This window comes from Lactuca sativa, chromosome 3, assembly GCF_002870075.4.
Source record: "Lactuca sativa cultivar Salinas chromosome 3, Lsat_Salinas_v11, whole genome shotgun sequence".
NCBI classification, from domain to species: domain Eukaryota; kingdom Viridiplantae; phylum Streptophyta; class Magnoliopsida; order Asterales; family Asteraceae; genus Lactuca; species Lactuca sativa.
In genome coordinates, this window is record NC_056625.2 from 235345235 (window position 1) to 235371629 (window position 26395).

A 26395-nucleotide genomic window follows, 5' to 3' on the forward strand; every position below is an offset into this window, starting at 1 on the left:
CCGGAGGGTCTGGACTTTTTCTTTGGCGGCATAGTCCTGTCATAAGTTGGTAGAGATGAACAAACGATAAGTTTCTAATAGTAGTGACAAGTCAGATGTTATCAAGCCAGACTTGTCTGTATTATGTTCTGACTTAAAAGTATTTTGCATGTAATTCATAACAAAGCCCCTATGAATGAATTTTAGTGGTAGTGACTCAAATGCAACTTGTGATTTGTTTCGCCTGATCCCCTCCTAAAATCACTTGGTATATATTAAGAATTTCTTGGAGTTACCATATGTAAATTGTTTGTAATATAGGGTTCGAGGAAAATAGGTCTACATCTCATTAACGTAAGGAAAATCTTGGGCAATGCTACGGTTCCCTTGAATAGTGTAGTCTCCGGATTCTGAAGGATTCGAATGTCTCCATTTAATAGCCTAGGTTGGTCGTGTTCTTCGCCCCAGGTTTCCAAGCACTCTACCCAAGGAGGCGTCGGGCCTTGAAAAACCGGGCGAGGGTTAGGATTCGGAACAAGGGTCATCGGGGTAGGTTCTCCACTTCAGGGTCGGAGTCAAAACCATCAGCAAGGCCTTCAGCTTGGTGACCATCCACAAGGATTGGGTAATCATTATCTGGCTCCTCTCCGAGCCATTCAGTATTGTCGTGGTTAGGGTAGTACGGGTCGCCATGGGAATGAAATCCAGCCATGATATCTTTGCGAGAAAAAAAGGGAATATAAGAAGTAACTAAGTAGACGTACTATTTAGATAATTATAAGATGATCTTTCTCAGATACTTCAATACATTGTTTAGTGCATACTAGTCACATGTATTTGGGACAGGATAGGCCTTCGAATAAGCGACCCTAACTCTAAATCCCCAATCCAACGAGAACAAGAAGTAAAGCAAAGATTCACATATTCTAAGTCTATGACGTCCTGGATACATATAATTTTAATGTATCCACTAAGCAATTATTGACCTATTAATAAAAATCTATTTAGTTCTCAGATAAGTAATTATAATAACACCGAATACCCCTATGGTATTTCATTGTGGTAGTGTTGGTAAGGTTTTTTTTTTTTTTTTTTTTTTTTTTTTTTTTTTTTAGACTTGTTGCAACACCTACGACCACTCCTGGGCATATACTAATCACTTCTGAGTGAGACAGTTGATCAGGCTATGTCATTCCCAAACCTGACTATATATCCCCAAGCCTACTCGTATTGTTCAACAATCACCACTTTTGTCCTATCCCACCATGATACTGACCCTAGTGTGTGTGCACATGCTCCTACTTTTACCGTGGAATTATTTGTTTCTAAAGTATAGTTCCTTTGAAAACTTTAAATCAGAGACTTTCAGTCCCAATGTATTTATAGTTTGTACATCTTATGTGGTTTGATATACTGAGTTCACTATAAACAATGCTCTGATACCAATCTGTCACACCCCCAAACGAAGGATGGCGGAAACGTCCGGGGGTGGAGGACTTCATGTACAGTATCACAACAACGTGTATAATAGTGCTCAAACTAAATACAACCATCATAAATATAATTGAAAAAGTTACACCAAAGTATATGTTTACATGTTTCAAAATCAATTACATTATGATGACAAAAATAAATTGTTGACGGTTTAACGTCCCATCCTCAAAGCGCTGAAGTTTTCCTGTTTCACTGACTTCCTGAGAATACAAGTAGTTTTGAAAGAGTGTCAACAATTAAGTTCGTGAGTTCATAAGAGTTTTGTTTGGAGTAGAAACCGTTTTCCTTATAAAATCGATAGAGTTGATTTCCAGAAAATCCAATATTTTCTTAGTTAAGTGTGAATAGAATATTCCTATATGGTACATTAATGAACCCTAGAATGACCCGTAGACTTCTCCTATAATCGTCCAACGTATATGAGTTATATAAGATTTAAGTTGATAAAACGTTGAATATAATGGGCCTGCCCTAGGTCCACAACCAAACAAGGAACAAGAGATGAGGCGGGCCCACCAATTCTAAGCCAATCACGACTAGATTCTATATAACTCTACCATATACACTTAGAAATTATAGCTGAAAACTAACAATGCGAAAGTGAATGTGGACTTAAACTCAGTAACCGGAACCAATCCTAGTGTAGTGTACGAAATAGTAATAGTGACTGTGAACATAAACTATACATATCATAGTTCATCGGATAGTGATAGTGACTAGTGAACATGAACTATGCATATTACAGTTTACCAAAAGTGGTGGTGATGGGGAATATAACCTATACATATCATAGTTCATCAAATAGTGATAGTGGTAGTGAACATGAACTATGCATATTATAGCTTATCAAAAGTGGTGGTGATGGTGAATTCCTTTCTTGTAATTAAGTTCATAGTGTAGATGAAACATAAACTATACCTATTATAGTTTATCACTTTGTTTGTAATATATATATATATATATATATATATATATATATATATATATATATATATATATATATATATATATATGCCATAACTATACCGATTATAACTAGCGTGTTCGTTTGTGGGGGTATAATGGCTTAACTATACTTATTATAGTTTATCATAATTATCCATAGTGGTAATAACCCTTTTGTATGTGTAAACCTTTAATAATGTGTTTGTTATGTAAAATAACCCTAAACTATACCTATTATAGTTTATTAAATATTTGTGTGGGTAGTGAGCATAAACCTTACTTGTCATAATTTACCAATGTTTATATTTTAATGGATATAGCCTTGTAATATCATTTATATATTTGCCATACTTGTGGAGGTAAAAATCCATTTGTTTTCTGATGTATGTCAATATAAGAATACAAAATTGTCATATATTGCAACAACACATAATCACATAATGATATATACCTTGCTCAACATGTTAAAAGGTGAAATGAAATTTATAGTGTTTTTTTGTTAATAACGTTTTTTGTAACTGTTATTGGAAAATTTGTAGAAAAATCATAAGATGTCCAAATCAAGTTCTGTAACTTCTGAGAGTTTGGAAGATGAGTCTAGTTTGTTCATAATTTTTATTATAATTTTTAATGACCTCTTACTTGTGTGAAAAAGTCCATAATCACAGACTGGTCCGGATTGATGTTTGAAATGATAGGCAGTTTTGTAAAAATCACCATAAATTGTAGAAAAATCGTATGGGGATGTACAAGTAGTCATTTTAAAGCTAAGAAGTGGACCTACGTGCACCTAAAACAGTTTTGAAAACTAAAATGTTTAAGTTGTCCAAAACAGTCCGTGAATGGTGTTGAACTTTTCTGATGAAGGCTGTTAGAAAAGTTTAGTTATGTTCTTGGTGTTTTAACTTGTATTCCCCACCTAAAAACTTGAGAAAACATGAAAATGTAGGGGTATGAACTCACCTTGAGTGATTTCAGTAGGTAAGTGTTGAAGAAGAGAAGTGTTCAACCCAAGAACACTTGAAGAATCACTTGAAGATTCGAAGATCTAACAAAAATGTGATGATGTTTGTGTAACCAATCTTTGATTTTGAGTAGGAGGATGTGTAATAATCATAAGAAAGATGATGATACTTACTAATTGTAGGAGAAGAGTCTTGGAGTATGCCTTGAAATTCTCGAATTAGAGAGAAAAAGATGAGAGAGTTTGGAGTGTGATTCTTGGTAAAAATGAGAGAATGATTAAAGTGTGAGGAGAGAGGATGGATGTTCCAGCCCTAAGAACGTGAGAATAGTTGAAAATAGTGAGAAAGGACCTATGAAGTGACTAGGGATGGGCTGGTGGTGAATAGTGACATGGAGTGGGTATGGGAGTGGTTGCTTGTGTCATAGAAATAAGTAAAGTCAACACTCTACCTTTGTACTTCACCCACTCTCTTTTGGATAAGGTTTTATCCTTAAAAATGTGATTAATTAATAGTTAAGGGTCCTTATATGTTAAAATAAAGTTTTGGGTGAAAATCCCATGTTAAAACAATTAAAAACGGGCCTAAAATGTGAATTTAGTCGAAAACCGGGAGAAAAAGCGTTCCCAGCGAGACCTCTCGGTCCTAGGCCGAGGTTCGGTCCTTGCTGGTGCTGAGCCGGAAGCGAAATGCGAACCAGAAAAAGAAGGCGAAGGCGAGGGCTCAGTCCGAAGGCTCGGTCCGAAGGGTCAGAAGCGAAGGTTCGGTTCGGTTCAGCAGCCTTCTTCATCAGGAGGGTTCGGTTCCTAAGGGGACTTTCGGTTCCTAAGAGGACTTTCGGTTCTTAAGAGGGGTTTCGGTTCCTCAAGCCCGTTTTTCGAGTAGACTTCCGCTTTTGGGCTGTTTTCGCCAAATTCGAGGGTCGGGATGCCCCGAGTGATTATAGAAAGTTGAGAGAGATTCCACATACTTAGAGAGATTTGACATACTTGGAGAGATTTCACATACAAAGAGATATTTGGGAGAGATTTCTCATTCGTAGAGAGATTTGGGAGAGATTTGACATTCTTGGAGAGATTTCTCATACAAAGAGAGATTTGGGAGAGGTTTCACATACTTAGAGAGATTTGGGAGAGATTTGACATTCTTGGAGAGATTTCTCATACAAAGAGAGATTTGGAAGAGATTGCACATTCGTAGAGAGATTTGGGAGAGATTTGACATTCTTGGAGAGATTTCTCATACAAAGAGAGATTTGGGAGAGATTTCACATACTTAGAGAGATTTGGAAGAGATTTCACATTCTTGGAGAGATTTCTCATACAAAGAGAGATTTGGGAGAGATTTCACATACTTAGAGAGATTTGGGAGAGATTTGACATTCTTGGAGAGATTTCTCATACAAAGAGGATTTGGGAGAGATTACACATTCGTAGAGAGATTTGGGAGAGATTTGACATTCTTGGAGAGATTTCTCATATAAAGAGAGATTTGGGAGAGATTTCACATACTTAGAGAGATTTGGGAGAGATTTCTCATAGAGAGAGATAAAGTGAAAACGATTGAGAGAGGTTTCATTGGTGACCTTTTTGAGTGTCCGGCTTCGCAATGCAAGGTCCGTAAACCCCGTTAAGCCTTGTTTATGGATCTTGCATACTCCCGATGAGTATGTATCATTGTTTTATCGGTTTGACTCTCTACTTACCACCGTTTTAGGTTAAGGAGATCTAGATGTACGCACTTTTCGATTTATGATCTCTCATTAGAATAGAGAGTTGTTTAGAAATTACATAACGTAAACTCTAGTACACAAGGGTTAGTTGAGTTGACCGGTTTGAATTGTTGATTTTATTTGACTCTGACCAACTTGCAAAATATTTGAAGGTAGGTAAATGACGATTTACCAATTTTCACCAAAAAAAATGAAATTGTTATTAAGTTTTAATTGGATTGAAATTCCTAGATCCTTTGAGATTCATTGAACAATTCAATGGCATGTTTAAATCTCGATTATGTCCTTCAGGTTTGTGACTGGGATACCGAGGATCACAAACAAGGTGTGAATAACCATGTAAAGTATGCTTGGTACTCCCAACTTTATCACCCAATCAATGTATCGGTTAACCACACACCCTCCATTGATCTTATGATAGACATCGAGCCACCCTTTGCCACCCTTACTAGTCCAAGTTAATGTGCCGGTTAACCACACACACTCTATCAACGACTTGGTAATGAGTAAATGTCACACCCCAAAACCACGAACGGCGGAAACATTCAGGGGTGGAGGACGTCATGTACAGTATCATAACAGTGTAATATAATAAACAAGCAACAACATCATCCATTGCATTATAAGTAAAGTTTAATACATGTGTGTTCTTTCATTGTAATAAGGCACCAAAAATATACAATCAAAATAAAAGACGAGACTTGTCTGCTCCGTCTTCTCAAAACCTGGCCTCCGTACCTGTCTACTGATGACCTGAGAATACAAGTTATTTTGAAAGCGAGTATCAGCTTTAAAGCTGGTGAATTCATAAGTATATAAGTGTCATTGCCTTGTTTGTGAAAATCTGTTATGAAGGCCATGTAAACCGTTAAATGGAAATTGTTGAGGTAAGTATGAAATCCCTAGAAAAACCCTTATTTTCTATAAGTATGAAATGTAGTCTTCTACCAAGACCCGAATGTTTTGTATGTATGAAGTGTAGTCTTCTACCAAGACCCGAATGTTCTGTTTGTAAAATGATAGTTTTTCCTTTGTGTTGACTAGTACTAAAAGTGCTTAGCCTAACTCATCGTTTATGTGAATGTATCACAAAATAAAGTAAACAGGAAAAATGTAATACTGTAAGTGTTGTCACTGGGTACTAGGACCAACACAACATCGCATTAAGCGAAATATATAACCTAATGAACATCCGAAGATTGTCCAATTGTCCTCTGTAGCAGCAGCAGGTGGGTGGAAGGGTTAGTCCCAAATCGATCTTCCTAATATAAGTAGTAACCTTAGACCTTCGTAGATGGTCATCGACCACTGGTGCTAATCAGTGGGGTTCGGAATGGTAAGTCCCGCCTAGCTATCCCCTTGACCGAGATAGGAAAGACAATTTACACAGTAAGTACTAATAAATCATCCTCGTAGTCCTAAGTACAAGTATCCAGGTAAGTGAATACAGGATAATGCACCTATGTAAAAGTGTTCATGTATGGTATTCATGTATGTGTGTCCATGTAACAGGTAAGTATATGTAAACATATTCATGTATCAGGTAAGCATCCGTAAGTACTCATGTATTAGGTAATGTACTAGTATAGACTCATGAATGAACTGACTCTTGTGTGATTCCTTGTAATAGAAGTAATGTTTGATATCTTCAAACTATCCCTATGAAAATCTACTGTAATATAACTAGTTGACCATGTAAGTTTACCCATTCTTACTACTCAAGGGTATGGGAAACTAAATGAAAGATGCAAACTATAACATCATTACATATATAAGAATATAAGTGTATATGCATAGTTTAGTTCAAGAATGAAAAATGGTTTTTGTAAGACATCTTATGGGTTTTGAACAATAATTAACAATGACTTGATGTCATTTCAATAAATGATTCAGAGGTAAAACATTTGGTAACAATGTGCTTTTAAGATGTAAAACCATTTCATGCATCACATTTTGTAGCATGTGAAATCTGTTAAATGACAAACACAGATATAAAATACATATCAATGATTTAATAACATGTTTGTTTCTACTTGTATTCCCCCCCCCCCATTAAAGCATTTAAAATCATTTAAAACATTGATTAGGGGTATGAACTCACTTGCAGTTGGTGATTGGAATGATCTGAACGGTATAGGATGGCTAGGTGTCAAGCGAGGACTTGTGCTCACACTACGATCCTAATGAACATATAATCACACATATATGCACTCAATTAGACTCAAATGACTAATTGATAATGTTTAAGACATCCTAGACATAATTAACACTTTATATAAGTGTTTTAAGCCTTAAGGATTTCATCTAAGCTATTGTGGGACAGGGTATTTGTGTTTAGGGTTTCCAAAGGACCCTATATGAGAGTTTACTCTCCATAAACCATCACACATGGAGTTTAAGGTTGTAAACTCTTGAGTTTACGGCCGTAAACTCCCAAACATGTGTGTTTGGTGTGTTTTGAAGTCCCAAATGCTTTCTAGAATTATTCTAACTTAGTGGCTAAGTCCTTGGAAGGGTTTAAGGTCTAGAAGTACTCCTAATAGGAGTTTACGGCCTCAAGGCCATTCCCCTAGGAGTTTACGGCCGTAAACTCCCTTGGGGTGTTGTTTTTGTTGCTTTCAAGCCTCTTGCACTTGTGGTATATGTTCTAGACTTTTATTCCTAGCATATGAAGGCATTAGGCACACCTTAGTGCCCTTTTTAGGAGTTTACGGCCCAAGAACCAAGTCTTGGCCGTAAACTCACTTTGTTAAATGATTTGGGTGAGTTTTGGTCCTTCAATTAAGTGGAAACAATTCCTTGTAAAGGTCTAGGGCTTTAGGTGTCATGAAAACACCCCTTATGTCCATTTCAATGGAGTTTACGGCCTAAGATTCACTTGGGCCGTAAACTCACCTTTGTTTGTGTCATTTGATGTGTTTAAGACCTTACTCTACTTGGGAAAATAGTCTAGATGCAAGCCTTTAAGTCCTATAGTCCTTAAAACACCATTTTGAGTGTAAAAAGGGAGTTTACGGCCTATGAATATCTTTGGCCGTGAACTCCCCAAACTTGGGTGATTTGTGGATGTTTTCTTGTTCCTAACATGCATGCATAATTAGTCTAAAGCTTTAGCATAATACAAGGGTCGGTTTTGGCTTCGTTTCGGGAGTTTACCGCCCAAGAACACCTTGGGGAGTAAACTCCTAGATCTAATGATTTAGCCATCTAAATCACGTTATAAGCATCTAATAAGCATTCAAATCACTACTAGAAAGAGTTACTCACGTTTTGGTATAAAAACCCGAAGATCCGTCAGAGAGAAAATGGCTTTTCTCTAGTTGGAAATGTGAATAATGAATAAATTTGGTTCAGAAAACTATTTATAGTCCTGAAATATTTTGGCAGAAAATATTTTTATTCCAGAAATGATCTCTAATATAATAGAGTGTTGAAATAATAGTGTTGCACAAAACCCTAGTGCACCCACTCTCCTGATATTTCCTGAAGTGTAAACCTTGAATTACTCAAACTTATGTGAAAAAGTCTGAAAATTAACAGTGACACTATAACTTCTATTGAAGTGATATAGATTGTACATAATGGAAATTTCGGGTTGTCATAGTAAAGTGCAATTTTCATGGATTAGCATCAATTTCACATTTTCCTAAAGTAACTAAGAATGAGAATTTAATAAAAACATTTAGTTACTTTATTATCTTTATACTTAATGAGAATCATAGTCATATCCTACTCGTTCGGCTACCGACCCTCCACCAGTCAAGAAAGTGGTGGGTGAGAGTGGACACCTATTAAACTGACATTTTATAGGCAGTAACCTTGTTACCCACCCCCCCCCCCCCCTTTATAGATCGACTTCATGAATGAGGCCTACTAACGATAAGACTGACTTAATCTTATATATATATATATATATATATATATATATATATATATATATATATATATATATATATATATATAACAAGGAAACCCTAATTTGGATGCTTAAGCCCTAAGCAACCCATGGACTCCTTCCTTAACAAGCCTTGGACGATTTCTAATGGGTTTCCCCATAGAATTCGTCCAACCTTATAATATAAGGTAATCCATGGCCTAATTGCAATTATCTTATAATTACAATTCCAGTCTCTTAAGTTTAATTAATCTCTTTTAGCCACAAACTTAATTCTTATTAATTCTTGACTAATATTAATTAAACAATATGATTTCTCATTTAATATATTATTCTCATAACATATTAATAAATCATATTTAATCCTTTCTCTCCATAATTCACCCTATCAAGTTGCTTTGGTGAAGGCAACCCAAAAGGACCATGCACCATCGGGTCAAGTACATACCAAAATAGTTATGGACTTAGACGCTAATCCAACAGTCTCCCACTTGGATAAGTCTAATAACTATTCTGCGTACGACTTCAGATCCTGATCTGCAATCGTAGCTTTCTAAAGCCGCTGTCAACTCTGATCTTATCAGATACGTGTGTCCTTTAGATAAGGGATCATATATTCCTCCATTCTAGATATCGTATAGACTGAGACATGGATCTAAATCATTCTCTCTGTCTATGTGCTGTTTCCCGAAATCAGATTTATGACGACTGACAACAGACTACAATTGAACACATCAATTTAGTCCCGGCTTGGCCAAGCGCTTAGGTGCCATCACTAAATCATCGAGGGGCCCACAGATATCGCTTTCACCCTACTTTGGATAAAAGGAACGGATAAACTTTAACTCAATGCTCGCTTGCACTTACTTACCGATTTACACACAACAATATGTTTTATAACACCAAGTTACTGGTGCATTTACATATTATCAATGTGCAACCGACTCGCAAGATACAACTCACACATCTCGGTTTCAAGAATATAAGATGTTATCGTCTCACCAATCACTCGTGATAAAATCCATGAAGTGATCCAAGTGAGTGTGGGTTTAATCCAATGCTCAATGATATTCATAAGCACTCATGAACGTTGCAGCAAACAATTGCTTATGTCTAATACACTTTAGACAATCCACACACCAATTCACGATAGTCTTCATTCATATCTACTTCCAACATATGAACGACTGTGGCGCGTTCAAATAATTTGACTGTTCTAAACCAATTAACTTATTCAGGAAGTCAAAACATGCAAAGTGAAACACAAGAATAATACTAATCCCATATGGCCTCAAACCTTTGAGTATAAATAAAACACCTTTTATTTATCACCATATCAATTACTCATTATTTGTTGTTTCGGGTAATCAACTTCTTCTTTGAATTATAACTATACTCGTCCCATGCTCTTAGCATGCACACAATGCTAACCTATGGTCCTTACTTTGTGAAATAGATCAAATGAACACATTTCCAATCATACTCATTTCACAACTCCCAATCCTTATCATAAGTATAAGAATATCAAATTCTTGCCACTTATAGAATATGTTAGATTCTAACATTTTATGCAATGATTCCTTTGGTAATGTCACTGCACTAAGGTCACAATGACTATTGCCAATGAATTACAAAGCTCTCTATCGGAAATTGTTACAAGACAATTCCATAGATGTGATGTCTCTTACTCAAAGTACATTCCTTTGAACATCCTTCTTGCATAAAAGTTTCTAATCTAGACATAGATTCTTAATATCCAACTCCCAATATGGAAACCTTTCCATACTTACCATATGAGAACTCATTCTTAATAGAATCCTATCTATTCATAATAATGTCGATATGCTCCATCCAATATCATACTTCCAACTACTCACAAGCGACTAATCCTTAGCAAGCTTTGGATCATCCTTTGATAGTTGTTTAATTATCTTAGTCAAAACCGATTCTTGTCCTTTTCCCTCTAAATGCGCTAGGCATTTGGAAAATTTTAGAATGGTCAAATATTATAGCATTTGCAATCTATCCTATACCCGAAGTGTATGGGATATGTTGCATAATGTCTTACATAAAGATTTGATACTTTATCAATCTTCTGCCATAATATCTTATGTGTCTCGTTCTTACAATTCGAACTATAAAGAGGGATACCGTAATCATAATCAAAATTTAAGAACACACTATGTATCCTTTGATTAAAATTTCTCAATCTAAGCTTTAGATTTTCAAACGAAGTACAATTTCTCTCCCTTAATTATAGCAAAACAACTATTCAACATTTACGACTTTGCTAAGTATAACTCTTGTTTTCTATAATTAATATTGCTAACTTGCAATACTTGCCTTAATAATCATACCAGCACAACTTTTATGCTCCCACTATCACGATGATTATAATAGCATAACACTTATGCTCCCACTAGCTTTGACATGTATTCAGAAAACAGCTTAACTTTCAGAAAAACAATACCTATTGAATTTCTTAAGTCCATATTTCTAATACTTAATGCTTTGATAATCCTTTATCAAAGCTTATACACCTTTCCTTTAGATAGCTCATATGTGTGTCTAAAAAATTAAGACTAATTGCCAAATCTCACAATTCGAATCATGGAAAGGGATACCGTAACCATAATCGAATTCGAGAATACAATTTTCACAATCACTAACTTCTTAAAATCTCTTTTAGTGAAAGCATTTCCTCACAATCATTTTCATGAAAGAGGGAATCTTATGACATTTAGATTTTAATGGTGTATGTGTTTCTATCCATTTGAATTTGTCAAAACCAAGGTTTGCGACAAATTCAAACTCATATGGACCGAACTTTCTCAATCTTGATTTCTTGCCTTATGGTAACACGGCTACCCACCATGTTCCAAGTAGTTAAGCAGCTCACCCTATCTTATCAATGTACTTTTCATTGATCAAGGTGCTTGCCTTTTATGCGTTCAATTGAGAACTCATAGAACTCATATGCATAATTAACTCAATTGGAACGGCACATAAACAAGATAGTGTCAACACGATAGGTTGTAAACCTCAACTCGTGTGCTAGTGATGATCGATAAGGTTTATTTTGATTTATTCTTGAAACCTTTCAAGACCATTAAGACTCCCACTGACTCCTTGACATATAAGATTCTCTTGTCAATAAGCATTTCTTGACAAACAAATATTCAAGAGTTAGTGTAGCTTTTATCAAGACAAAACACTTCATAAATTGGTCCTAGTTGGTTTTTGTCTTATCCAAGACATCACAACTTTCCAATTTCAAATGTGCAAGAATAAGAAAACCTTTTTCCAAATTCTACATTTGATGAATGTTATAAACCTTCTTAAGACTTGTCACTCAATGTCACAATCTTAACTTTAAGACTTGTTTTGGAACGAATTATGATTGGCTTCTTGATTTAACCATTTCTTCAATTCTTGATTCCTCTTCTTAGACATACAATTGCACTAAGACTCACTTAGAGGATCAATTGAGATATGGTTCTTAATCATTAAGACCTATCATAAAACATAATAAAAGGTACTCTCCCTTCTTCTTAGAATAGAGAAACTTTTATCCTTCTGCCTACTTGATTCTTCTTATTCGTTCTGCTATTGATTTAAACTCTTTTCAATCAACTAAGAATCACACTTAATCTTATAAGTGTAATCATATTTACTTAACCTTAGTAAATCATGACGAATATCTTTGTTACTCTTGTGGTGGACTTGATCAACACACAACCTTGTGTACTCGATCTCCTAGTCTTCACTTGACACTTTGTCAATGAATTAGTCTAATTTTCCAAAATGTGAAAGTTTTTCATTCATCATACAATACTTGTTGCATGATTCCAAGTTTCTTTCCTCTTGAAACTTGGATGATGAGAAACTCTCCCTATTTGGTAAATTCTTGACCTTTCCACAAATAACATAATTAAGAATCACATCCATTTGTTGTAGAAATATGCAAGCATCAATTTTTCATAACGATTTTATTGCAAGGAAATAAATAAATAAATAAATGAGTCAAACCAAAATTTATTTTTTATTTATAACAGTAGCGGAAAATATTTGTCCTTACAATGCAAAATCAACTGAAAAACTATGTAATAAAATATTCCCAACAATTCTATCATAACTTTCTAAGCTCAAAATCTAATCTTCAAGTCCATACGATCGAGATCCATTTCTTTGTGATTAGACTCATTTTGTTTTTCCATCAAGCTTCCTCTCTTTTCACTGATCCTGCAAAACATTCAAATGTAATCTCATCACATTATGTATTAAGAATCAATGAATAGGAACTTAATGGAGTTAGATAGTGGATTTTACCTGAAGCACAACCATACTTTTTGACTCTCCCATCTTCTGGACTCTTCAGGCTCTTAGGGCAGACTTGTATCCAACGCCCTTTCTCTTGGAAGCAAATGCAGGTCGGTTCTCCTAGAACATCCTCGGAAGCATGGTTGGTTGATTTTCCCAACAAATATGCTCCATTGCTTTGCCAAATCATTTATGATTCAGCAGCAATGAGCATGTAAGTTAGGTCAATGAGGTTTTCGTCATGATCCATCATATAATACTTTCTTTTGAACTCATTATATGATTCGGGAAGTGACTGCAGAACCCAGTTCACAGCCAACTTGTCCGGGAATGACGCACCCAACATTATCAACCTATCGATGTGTGATTTCATTCCTAGAATGTGGGCACACACGGGTTTACCATCTTCATGTTTCATTTCCAATAGGGCTTTAGTGACATTGAACCTTTCAATTCTACGATCTTGTGGGTTAGGAGAACAACGGGAGGAGGAGGAGGAAGTGAAGCATGATTTTTTTGTTCCTCGATCGAATCGTGGAATATCATCTTCGTGTGGAATGCTTGTTCCACGGGATTTGGGAAGACCATAGTTGTCGTACTTTGACATCTACAAAACGGGAGAAAACAAATTCAAGTTAGTTGATCAATTGATTCCTTAATAAATCACCCAAATGGGATATTAAGGCTAGGACCCAACACAATATGCGACAACTCGGGAGAGGGATGCCGTAACCCAAATTGTAGAACATTTGAAGGTAAGTGAATGACGATTCACTAATTTTCCACCATGAAAAACGAAAAACAGATTAAGTCTTAAATGTATTGAAAACTCCTAGATCCTTTGAGATTCATTGAACCTTTTCAATGACATGTTTAAATCTCGATATGCCCCTCTAGTTTGTGACGGGGATGCCGAGGATCACAAAGCGGGTGTGAATAACCATGCAAATCTACATGGTGCCCCCACATGTTACAGTCACCTATTCGATGTGCCGGTTAACCACACACACTCGACCGAACTATGACAAACATTAAGTCACCCTTTGCTACCTTTGCTTAGAACCATTTAGTGTGCCGGTTAACCACACACACTCCACTAACGTCTTCGCAAGGGCACAAAGTGTAATTTCATGGAATTGCATCAATTCACTTTTGCCTAAAGTAACTAAGATTGGGAATTTTATGAAAGCATTTAGTTACTTTTATACTTCATTATACTTATAATGGAAGGTTTCTGTCATATCCTACCCGTTCGGCTAACGACCCTCCACTAGTCAAGAGTGCAGTGGGTAAGAGTGGATACCCATTCAATCGCCATTTTATAGGAAATTTCCTTAAACACCCCTTATAGACCAACTTCGTGAATGAGGCCTACTAACGGTAAGACTGACTTTTACTTATACATATATATATATATATATATATATATATATATATATATATATATATATATATATATATATATAATGTTAGACTTTTAATGTTATATATAGTATAGGGTGTATTTTACACTTTTAAAATACTACGTGGTCTAATTTAATAATTATACTTTTAATTTAATTAAATTGTACACCAAAACTTTATGGATTTACTAAATCTCTTTTAATTATATAATTTACTTAATTAATAAAACCATAAGGGTGTGATTTGAACTTTTCAAAACAATACTAGGGTTTTAGAATTTAACATTCCTAAATTAAACTTTTAATCAAATTTTAAATTCCAAAACTTGAGGGCAAGTTTTGAAACATTTCAAAACATTAGGGTTTAGAATTTAAATATTTTAAAATCAAACTTTTCAATCAAAATTTAAATTCCAAAACTTGAGGGCAAGTTTTGAACCCTTTTTCAAAACATTAGGGTTTCAACTATTTAAATTACAAAACAAAACTTTTGAGTTCAAATTTAAACTATAAAACCTAAAGGGATTATTTTGAAACTTTTCCAAACTTTGTCAAGAATATTCTAGATCACATAATTCAAATAAGGCAATTAACTATTAATTGGTGGTTATCTAATTAGATCTAGTTCAAATTCTTGCAAGATAATGATCAAATAATTTCCATAATTTAACATTTAACAAATAAGGTAACAATTATCTAATTAGATGACCAAAATCTTTTATTTTGACAAGGATAATCATGAGGAATCAATAAATTTCAAATTTTATTAATTTTAAACAATTATGGCAATTATCCTAAGTCAAAATAGGTAAAAATCCTGAAACTGCCTCCTTTTGACGCTCGAACTCGCTGAGTTCCTCTATGGACTCGCCGAGTTGGAGCTACTCGCCGAGTCCACATTGGAACTAACCGAGTTCATCAGACAGGGGCCCAAAAAATCGATTTTACAGCTTGAACAAACAAACAAGGCATCAATACAATATAAACCAATCAAGGCTCTGATACCACTGATGGGTTTTAGCCATAAGAACATCCTATGTGCTCATACAAACCCTAATGCTTGGATCTAGGTTTCTCTATTGTACATGCAATTCATCCAAGACTATAAACCCTAGATCTAATATATGATAATCAATATAACATATGAATTAGGGTTTAGATCATACCTTGATTGTTATGTAGCAATAAAAATCTCAAATCCTTCTTGTATTGACTTTAGAAAGCTTAGAGTCACAAATGTCACTCCTCTAATGATTCACAAACACCAAGAGCAAGAGGATGAAGAGGAGAAGAGAAGGAGGCTGCCCAAAACGTGTGGAAACTCTAGAGAACAAGTTCACCACGTTTTTGAGCCACAAGGGTCCTTTAAATAGAGAGGCTATTAGGGTTATCTAACAAGGAAACCCTAATTTGGATGCTTAAGCCCTAAGCAACCCATGAACTCCTTCCTTAACTAGCCTTGGACGATTTCTAATGGGTTTCCCCATAGAATTAGTCCAACCTTATAATATAAGGTAATCCATGGCCCAATTGCAATTGTGTTATAATTACAATTCCAGTCCCTTAAGTTTAATTAATCTCTTTTAGCCATAAACTTAATTCTTATTAATTTTTGACTAATATTAATTAAACAATATGATTTCTCCTTAAATATATTATTCTCATAACATATTATTAAATCATATTTAATCCTTTCTCTCCATAATTCATCCTATCAAGTTGCTTTGGTGAAGACAACCCAAAAGGACCATGCACCATCGGGTCAAGTACATACCAAAATAGTTATGGACTTAGACACTAATCCAACAATAAGCGGTTTTCCAAAGTGAAGGTTTGGAACCCAACTTTCTAGAGAGATGATTTTAATAATATGAGCTTTGCTAAAATCAATGTTTCCCTATTTTGAATTAGAACGATGAACAAAATTGACTGAACCAGATTCTTGCAGAATAGCTTGATAACATTCTCAAGTTTTATATGAATCAACATAAAAGGTTTTCCCCTTAACCAAAGAGATGATTTGTGAGAATATGAAAACCTTGATGTAACTTATGGATTTGAAAATCTTCAAGAAATTGAACTCTTAAGAAATTTGGATTAAGAACATAAGGAGCTTTTGTAGAAGGGCTAGGAGTAACAGATTTTTGAGTTTGAGGAGTGATTGGTTTTGCAAAAGGGCTTATCGTGTTGGTTGAAGTAACTTTTGGAGTAACAAGTTTTGACCAAGGATATTAGAATAAAGTTGTGAATTCTTAGAAGTAGGAGTTAAAGGAGAAAAACAATTTTGATTTTGAAATGGAACAAGCTTTTGAGAGACTGGCTTCTTGTCATCATGTTTGGAAGAGGATGACGAACTCATTTTCCCTGCAAAAATTCTCGAGAAAGAAAGTCAGGAAGCGAATTATTTTCTCCTTTTATAAATTCTATTTCGAAATCAAAGTTACCTAAGAGGGCTTGCCATCGAGTAAAAATTTGCTTGGAAATAATATTTTTCACATCTTTTTTCTAAAATAGTTTTTGCAGATTGACAATTTATTCTTAATAAAAAACTTTTCATAAATAAATCATCTTCAAATTTTTTATTACATAAAACAATGCTTAAAATTTCTTTTTTGATAGTTGAATAATTTTTTTTTGTGTATCATTCCATGCACCAGAGTAATATCGAACCAATTGTTCCTCGGTTGAGTTAACAAAATTTTGTTTTAAAATTCCTCCGAATCCAATATCACTAGCATCAGTTTCAACTATGATATTAGCATTGGGATCAGGTAAATTTAAACATGGCAAAGTAGGGACCTTTTGTTTTATATATTTAATTATATATGTATGTTTTTAAGTCCATGGTTCAAGATTGTCTTTTAATCTATTATAAAGCGGTTTACATATAATCTCAAAATTTTTGAAAAAATCATGGATATAATTTAAGCATCCTAAAAATCTTTGAAGTTGTTTTTTTATCTTTAATTTCATCAGGAAATTTAGTAGAAAATTGCAAGCTTCTTGTGATAGGTCTAATAGTGTTTTTGACAATATCATGTCCTAAAAAAACGAATTTCATTTTTAAATAAATGCATTTTTGCTGCAGAGACAGCTAAACAATTTTGATAAAAATCATGAAATTGATTTAAATGTTTGAAATGTTGATAAATTGATTTTAAAAAAATTAGGACATCGTCAATATATGCAATAGCAAAACTACTTATAGGAGTTATGATATCATTCTTAATATTTTGGAATTCAAAAGGAGCATTTTTTAATCCAAAAGGCATTACATTCCATTCAAAATGCCTGAAGGGAACATTAAAACCAGTTTTGTATTTATCTTCCTCATGAAGTTGTATTTGCCAAAATCCTGATTTCATATCAAACTTTGAAAATATTTTGGAATCATAAAGGTTTTTTTTAGCAAATTTCGTTTATTAGGAATAGGATAACGAATCCACTCTAAAACTTTGTTTAAAGTTTTATAATTGATAACTAATCTTGGCGATTCTCTTTCTAATTCTACGACATTCATAACATAAAATGTTGAACAAGACCATGGTGATTTAGAAGGTCTTATGAGTTTTCTATTTATTAAATCTTGAATTTCATTTTTACAATGACTTTCTAGTTCATTATTCATGTGAATGGCTCTAGATTTTGAAGGAATATCCTTTTCATTAAAAAATTTTATATATGGTAATTTTACAATATGTTGTTTTGTATTCCAAAAGGCATTAGGAATATTAGAACAACATTTTTTTCAAATTTTAATTTTAAACCTGTTATTTTATTTTGAATATTATTATCATTTAATTGATTAGTTATTCGAACATTATTTATTTCGTTAATAAGATATTTGGGTTGTTGTGTTATATAATTAAGGACATTAATCGTTGAATATAGAGGAGGTTCGCAAAATTTAAATATAATTTATTTTCCAAAAACATTGGTTATTTTACCATTATCATGAACCATAAAAGGATATACTTTTGTAATGAAAGGTGTTCCTAGAATTAAAGGAGAAGAAAGATCTTTTACTAAAATTGGGTGAGTTTTATAACAGTAGTCTTGGTCATTACAAATATGAACATCGGAAACTTTATAATTTACAATTAATTTTGTACCTCCGGCACCAGTAAGTCTAGATGCACTTTTTTCATAGTATTGTGTAGGAAAAATTCCTTCTTGAATACAATTCATATCAGCACCACTATCAATTAAAGCATTTAGGTTGATTTTAAAATTATCGTTGACTAAAGTAATTTGAGTGTTCCATTTTTGAGAAACTTGATTATTTATAATTTTACCAATAGTTACGTTTTCAATTTTATTTTCTTTTTCACTATTAATTTCTATATTTTTGTTTTTAAAAGTAGAAGATTTTTCTTTTTCTAAAATTCAAATTTTATTTTTTATTTCTTGTTTTACTATTTTTAATTCTTCTTGAAGTTCTTGCATAGAAATTGGCTTTGCTTCAGCAAATGTTTCATATATATTTTTAAAATTAAAATTTTCATTATTAGCAGGAGTTATGTTATTAGTTTTATTAAGCATCTGTTTTATAAATAATTCTTGGATATTTTTATCTTTTATAGAATCAAGAGAGTTTAAAAGATCTTTATCATCTTGTGAAAGAACATTAATGGAACTACTAGTAATTACATTGATTAAATTACTACAATGACATTTAGCAATACATTCGCAAATATCAGGATCTTCTGAACTTGAAGTAGTATTTTCAAGAATATTTAAATCGTTTGTTTGAAAATCAGAAATACTTTCATCGGAATCTAAATCAGTATTTAAAATAAATTTTCTTATTTGTTCTTTCAAATCTTCAGAGACATTTAACTCATTTATTTTTGTCTTAGCATAACAATTATTAGTTGTATGACCATTACGCCCACATTTATGACAAATGTTAATATCTTTTGATTTTCTTTTAGATTTTTTATAATTTGGTTCATAAGGTTTTTTAGAATTTGAAGCGTAATCTTTGCCCCTTTTACAATTTTCTGGAAGATTATATTTCTTTTTCCTGAAATATTTTGAAGATCTATTCTTATATACTTTAGATTTTGACGTAGACGGACCATTCAATGGGTGATAACCATATTGTTGGCAGAAATTTCCCAATTCATTTTTACTGTTAATTCTATCTTTTTTGAGTTTTTCTTTAAACCTAAGATCAGCACAAACTGCTAATCCCTCTTTATTAATGTAGTTTATTAAATCCACACAAGTTAAATTTTGATAAGGGATGTTATTATTAAAATTTTCTCTTAATTTTTGTCTAACTCTTTCTGCAAAGAGTTTTGGAAGGTCAGCAATAAAACGTTCTTTTCAATAAGACTCTTTACAATCAGGTCTCGAAAAAACTTTAACAAGATAATTATCTTTATACCATCTAAAATCAGTAAGTTTTCTGCAATGTAAATTCATTAAAATTTCTGAAGTTTTTTCTTGAAAAGTAGTAGGATGTCCTACAAAATTTTTGATAATAGCAAAAATTAAAGTGTTAACCATATCATCTTCAAACGTTTGTACTTGCTGATTATTTTCTTGTTTTATAATAGTTTTCTTAGCAGATAAAATATAATCTTTTTCTTCTTGTGAAATATAGAAATCCCACCAGCCTTTAAGACTACCAGTAAAACTAGAAGTAAGAATATTAACAATTTGAAGTTGAGTATTATTATGAGCTTTATAAGCATTAGCAGCCATAGTCATTTCCTGTACAATATTCATAATTTGATGTTTAGAATGGCCATCAATATTCCATTCATAAACAGAGTTACCATCATATTGAGAACGATCAAATTGAAAAGTTCGTTCTTCAAGTTGAACATTTGGAAGAGAGGGTCTATTCCAATAATTGCTTATGATTGGTTTTGGATTCTTTCTGAAAGTGCTTTGCTTTGATTGATGAATTTTATTAAGATTTGAAAATTCATTAGTGAGTTAATTAATATCATCATTTGTATTAACAAATTGTTGAGCAAGAGTTTCAAAATTTGTTTCATTATTAATATCACTATTTTCAGATTCATCATTCGTTAGAGTATTAATATTGCTAGTTTTTGAGATATGCAGTTTTGAAAGTCTTTTTTCTAATTCGTTAATTAAATATGTATTTCCTAGATTAAAATTACCATCGATTTGGCAAGGAACAAAACTTATATTACTAGTGCTTGCCATATCTTGCTTATTAACATTTTTATCTTTGAAAATTTTTTCTTCAATTTTAACTGAATGCTTGGTAATACTAGATAATGTTTCGTTTGCATAATTATTTTGGTAAATAATTTTTTGAAGACCCTTTTCAATAGTTAATTGATTTGGGGCTTGAACTAAAGGAGTTGCAATAAACATATCGTTAATAATAATTTCTCCTTTTGGTGGAAAATTAGCAATAAGTTCTTTATTAGAAATAATATATTTATATTTTTTTCTCTAAAATGGGAGTGATAGAATCATTTTTAAATGGGTAATTTATTTTATGTTTAGGGGCATAAATTAATTCAAACCATTGAAAAAAAGGAGAATGAATTTTATTTGATAAAACATAATCTTCCCAAAGGCGTAAATGGAGAAATCTTAAGTAGTATGAAAAATTTTCTTCGTGCCAGGCTCTTTTTTTATTATAATCTTTATAATACTCAATATCTTTTAAGTAATCAAAATCAACTTGATATTCTAAATTCGAGAAATTCATTTTAACAGGTTGTTTATGTTAGGATTGAAGAAATATGTTTTATTGATTCTAAATTATGACTTCTTGATTTTTCGTATTTTTTTATTCCTATATTTAGCCTAAATTTTTTTTTCTATTTTTTTATTGTATTTATTAGTATATGGATGTATTTTGTATAAATTATAATTTTCATGAGTTCTAGTTTCTTCTAAATGTTGAATGATTTTGCATATATTAGAATTTATCTTCCAATGTCTTTTTAACATATTAGCCCAAAGCTTATTAATTTTTGAACAATTAATTTGTACTTTAGAACTCATAATTGTTATTTAAAATTTTGAAGTTCATCAATAAAATCCGATTAAGTAGGACTAGGAAGACTATTTTCACTATTTTGATCATCTTGATATAATGGTTTGGGAATAGAAATAGTATAGTCAATAATTTTTAGTTTTAAAGATCTCGACTTTAATAACGAAGATTTTAAAGAGCCTGTTTCTGGGATAAAAGAAGTTGATAATCTGAATGATAAAATATTGAAGGAAGAAAATTTTATATCTACTGAACCATCATTATATTTAATAATATTTAAGATTTTTTTTAAGAGTCTAGTGGTTTTGGATGGATAACATTTTGTATGTTCAAATTACATGATTGAGTCATATCAGACCATTTTAATCTTTTTGGTGTGTGAACTTTGGTATGGTTAGTATTTGCTTCAAAAACAATTATTTCATTTCTAGGACTTGATAAACGTGTCTTTGGTTCAAGTGTAGTTGTCATAATCTTGTAAAAAACACGATAAATTATTGCTAAAGGATTTGTATCATCTTTAAATTCTAAATTTTTTGTTTCTATAGTTAACACCAAAGTATCTAAAATATTTTTGTCTAATAATCGTACAGAAAAATTTGGATAACAATTGAAATAAATATGTCCGTTAGTAATATTTGTTTTAGCTATAGCTAAAATAGAATTATGAAAATCTTTATGTCTCTTGTCTCTTAAAATAAGGAGAACTGGGACATCTATTCCAATTCTAAATAGAGGCTGGATAGCAATTTGGACTAAACCAACATGTAAAAATTTATATTTCATTCTATGCTCTAAAATAGATTGTGATGATAACAAATGTAAATTTTGTTGGTTTTGACCAATAGACAAAGTTTGTTCTGTCATTTTAATAGAATAACCTTGAAAATAATCAAAAGTTCCTATTAATATTGTATTAACATTAGTTTTAGGTATTGTCCAATTATTCAAACTTTGTTCTATGTTATTAACGGTTTCTTCAATAGAATTTATTTGATTATCATCATAATCTTATTCATTGTTGATATTTTAACCAGGAATATATTTTTTGGATACTATACCTGAAAATTTACTCATATTTAATTAATTTTGATTTAAAATTCTATAAGAAAACTTACTTGTTTTAATATCGGTAAGCAGAGGGGAATCGTCCTGACGAGGATTGTGGTCCGGCACCGTGACTTACGTTCTTATCTACGCACTTTACGGTAATCGAACCAATCACTGGTATTGTCTCTGAATCATACTTATTAAAACTTATAAACTTCTTATAGAATACTAAACCAAAATTTAATAAATTTGAAATAAATATATTATGCGTAACCACCCCAAAAACTTTTCTTGGCTCTGATACCATTTGTTTATTTGAGTGTTTTCATATGAATATATATATATATATATATATATATATATATATATATATATATATATATATATATGTATTATTATTATTATTATTATTATTATTATTATTATTATTATTATTAACTTATAGTACTATAATAGTATAAGGGTTGAATTTTAACTTTTAAAATTCTAAGGTTTGGAATTAAAGTTTCATTTAGTGAGACTTTACAAATTCCAAAATTTGAGGGCAAGTTTTGAAACTTGTCAAAACTCTTCAAGTTCATAACATATGAGTTTAATGACATCTTAAATAGAAAAACATTTCATGTTCCATAACATCCATAACTTGAGGACAAGTAATGGAGTCCACTAAAAACATTTAAAACATTATTTAAATAATACCATAATCAAATAATTCATGGAAGATTCAACTAAACTCATATGAGCAAGACAATTCAAATCAAATAAATTTCATGTAATTAATCATATAAACTATTACAAAACATGAAACTTTGACAATTATCTTTTAATTGGACAAACATGAACATTAAACTTTTGAAAAATAGGTTTCTAGGTTCAAAAAATAGTTTAGGGTAATGATCCAAATCCAATTGCAAGCCAAAACTTGAAATTCTGCTCACAGGTGCATCACCACGTCGTGGTAAAAGCTGGCACGTCGTGGTGAGCAGTCAGATGCAAAAATGGCAGATTTTCAACTTTGAAAAAACAAGTAGCATCAAGTATAATGGAAAGCAAGCCGAGGCTCTAATACCACTGATGAGTTTTGAGCATTCTAACACTCCTAAGGTGTGCATGCAACCCTAGAAACCTTGGATCTATGTTTTCTCTATTATACATGCAAACTTTCTTTTTTCTAAGGTTTCATCCTAAGTAGCATACCATGAAGTATATGTAATACAAAAAACTAGTAGAATGACATACCTTTTCTTGTAGCTTGATTCCTTAAGCCTTTAAGAGCCTAGCACCTGAAGTGTGATGCCTCAAATGCTTCACACAACACCACCAACAATTAGAAGAACTTGAGAGAAGTATACTTGCACTCAAAATCGGCTAGCCCTCTTTCCTTTCACTTAGGTGTCAATTTTGGTAGCTATAGGGTCCTTTATATAGTGTGACACAACTAGGGTTACATCATGCACACCCTAATGTGCATGACTTTCCACATTCCTTATGCTCCATGAGTTTTAACCTCAATGGAGCACCCATGGGTCACCACATGGGTTTAGCCCAATCATAAAAGATTATGTATCATAAGTCCACTATATAAGAATGAATGATTTACACAAACAATCTCATTTATTTAATTAGTCACTTTTAATCACAAAATTAATTCCAAACTAATTCTTGATCAATACTAATTAAATAATATGATTTCATATTAAAATATTAGAACTTATAATACATTAATAAATCATAAATATCCTTTTCTCAAAAGTCCATCCTTCAGATTATTTTGGTGCCATGCAACCCAAATGGACCATGCTATTCTCGGGTCAAGTACATACCAATTATAGTTATTGGCTTAGACAATTAATCCAACAATTATATGTTGTTATGTACAAGTAGAAATAAAATAATTCTTGTTTTTGATTGATTTTGGTCATTTTTAATTTGGTACACAATAACGAAGATGAAAGGTATATTGAAAAGCAACAAAAAAACATAGTTGATGTTACTAATTACTCTCGCAACTTATAATTGCCATTTTTATGAATATGTAACTTACAAGGTATGATTTTTCCTTTTAGTTTATCTTTTTATACTCGCTTCTTCATAACTAGTGAAATTTTTGTGGTTAATTTAGTTTTTCTCTTTATATTTTACCGGAATCTTTTTATACTATCCCAATCAAAATTGTATTGTTTCTTTAATGTCACCAATAACACATAATCTCTTCCTTTTTAGTAAAATCTAATTTTCTAAAAGGGGAATGTCGCACCAATATCCATATCATATATTCAATATATAATTAAAGAATTTTATTACACAATATATAAAATCAAACATGTAATTTTATGAACCAAATTTTTTTTATAGAGATTTATAATTATAGTTTAATATAAAATAAAATTTAGATTAAACATTTATCCATTTTTTTACAACATGACTGTGGAAACTTTTATGTAGACTTTAAAACATTATTCATTATATTGACTTATAAAATAATACCAATCATATTTTTTTACTACAACACCTTTTCTTATCACACATTCTTCGACACGTATCAATAATTGGGTAGCACATATTTGCGTCATTACAACAACAAAATTGTTTACCATCTTTCGATGTTGAACAATGGTAATCGCAAGGTTTAACAGAGATACCAATAGTTAAGCTGTTATTCATTTCAATTTTGCCACCTATTAATTCAAAACAAAAATATTTATTAAAATATCCATCAAAAATAATGAAATCATGTGTAAAATAAAGATTAAAAACCTTACATTCATGAAAAACAGACGACATGAGAAAGCTTACACACAAGATGATCATATATTTACCTACAAGCTTGACCATAATTTCGTTTACTCTTATAGTAAATTAACTTCTTTAAAAGAGAAAGAGATATGAAGATGATTTAATATACAACAAATAAGACATACATATATTTATAGGCACATTTGGAATGTTAAGTTATTGTCTAATTGATAATTTTATTATAGCTAATTAACTTATTTAATTAACTTCAATAAATAAGTTTTTTAATATATATATATATATATATATATATATATATATATATATATATATATATATATATATATATATATATATATATATATATACTCAACCAGATAAAATTTTATAAAATACTTTTGATTATAAAGATACAATGTGTCAAAAGCTATAGAACTTAACAACCATCTTTTGTTAATGTATCTAATGCATGTATCCTCAGGATTATCAACATGCAAGAAGAGTTTCCATAGAATACTTTCCGTCATTTTACTATGCCTTTGTAAACGGAAAATTATTAGGTGTGTTTTGTGACTTTGTCTTATCCATCAGCAACGTAATTTCTATTTGGGTAATAATAGAAGTTTATATTTTTCTATTGTTCAATGTATGTTCAATAATGATGATCACTGATTTATGTCGCGCACCTTATCGTTTCGGCCGACGGCCGGGGGTGTGATAGATTCGTATCATAGCCCATTGGCTACAGCAAACTAGTACTTTCTTAGGAAAGCACAACTATAGCCTATGGCTTACTCTCATAGGTTAGGTATATTTCTTAACCGATAAATATAGAGTTATATATAGAAATATTTGAAGCCTCAAATAAGAATACAACGGAAG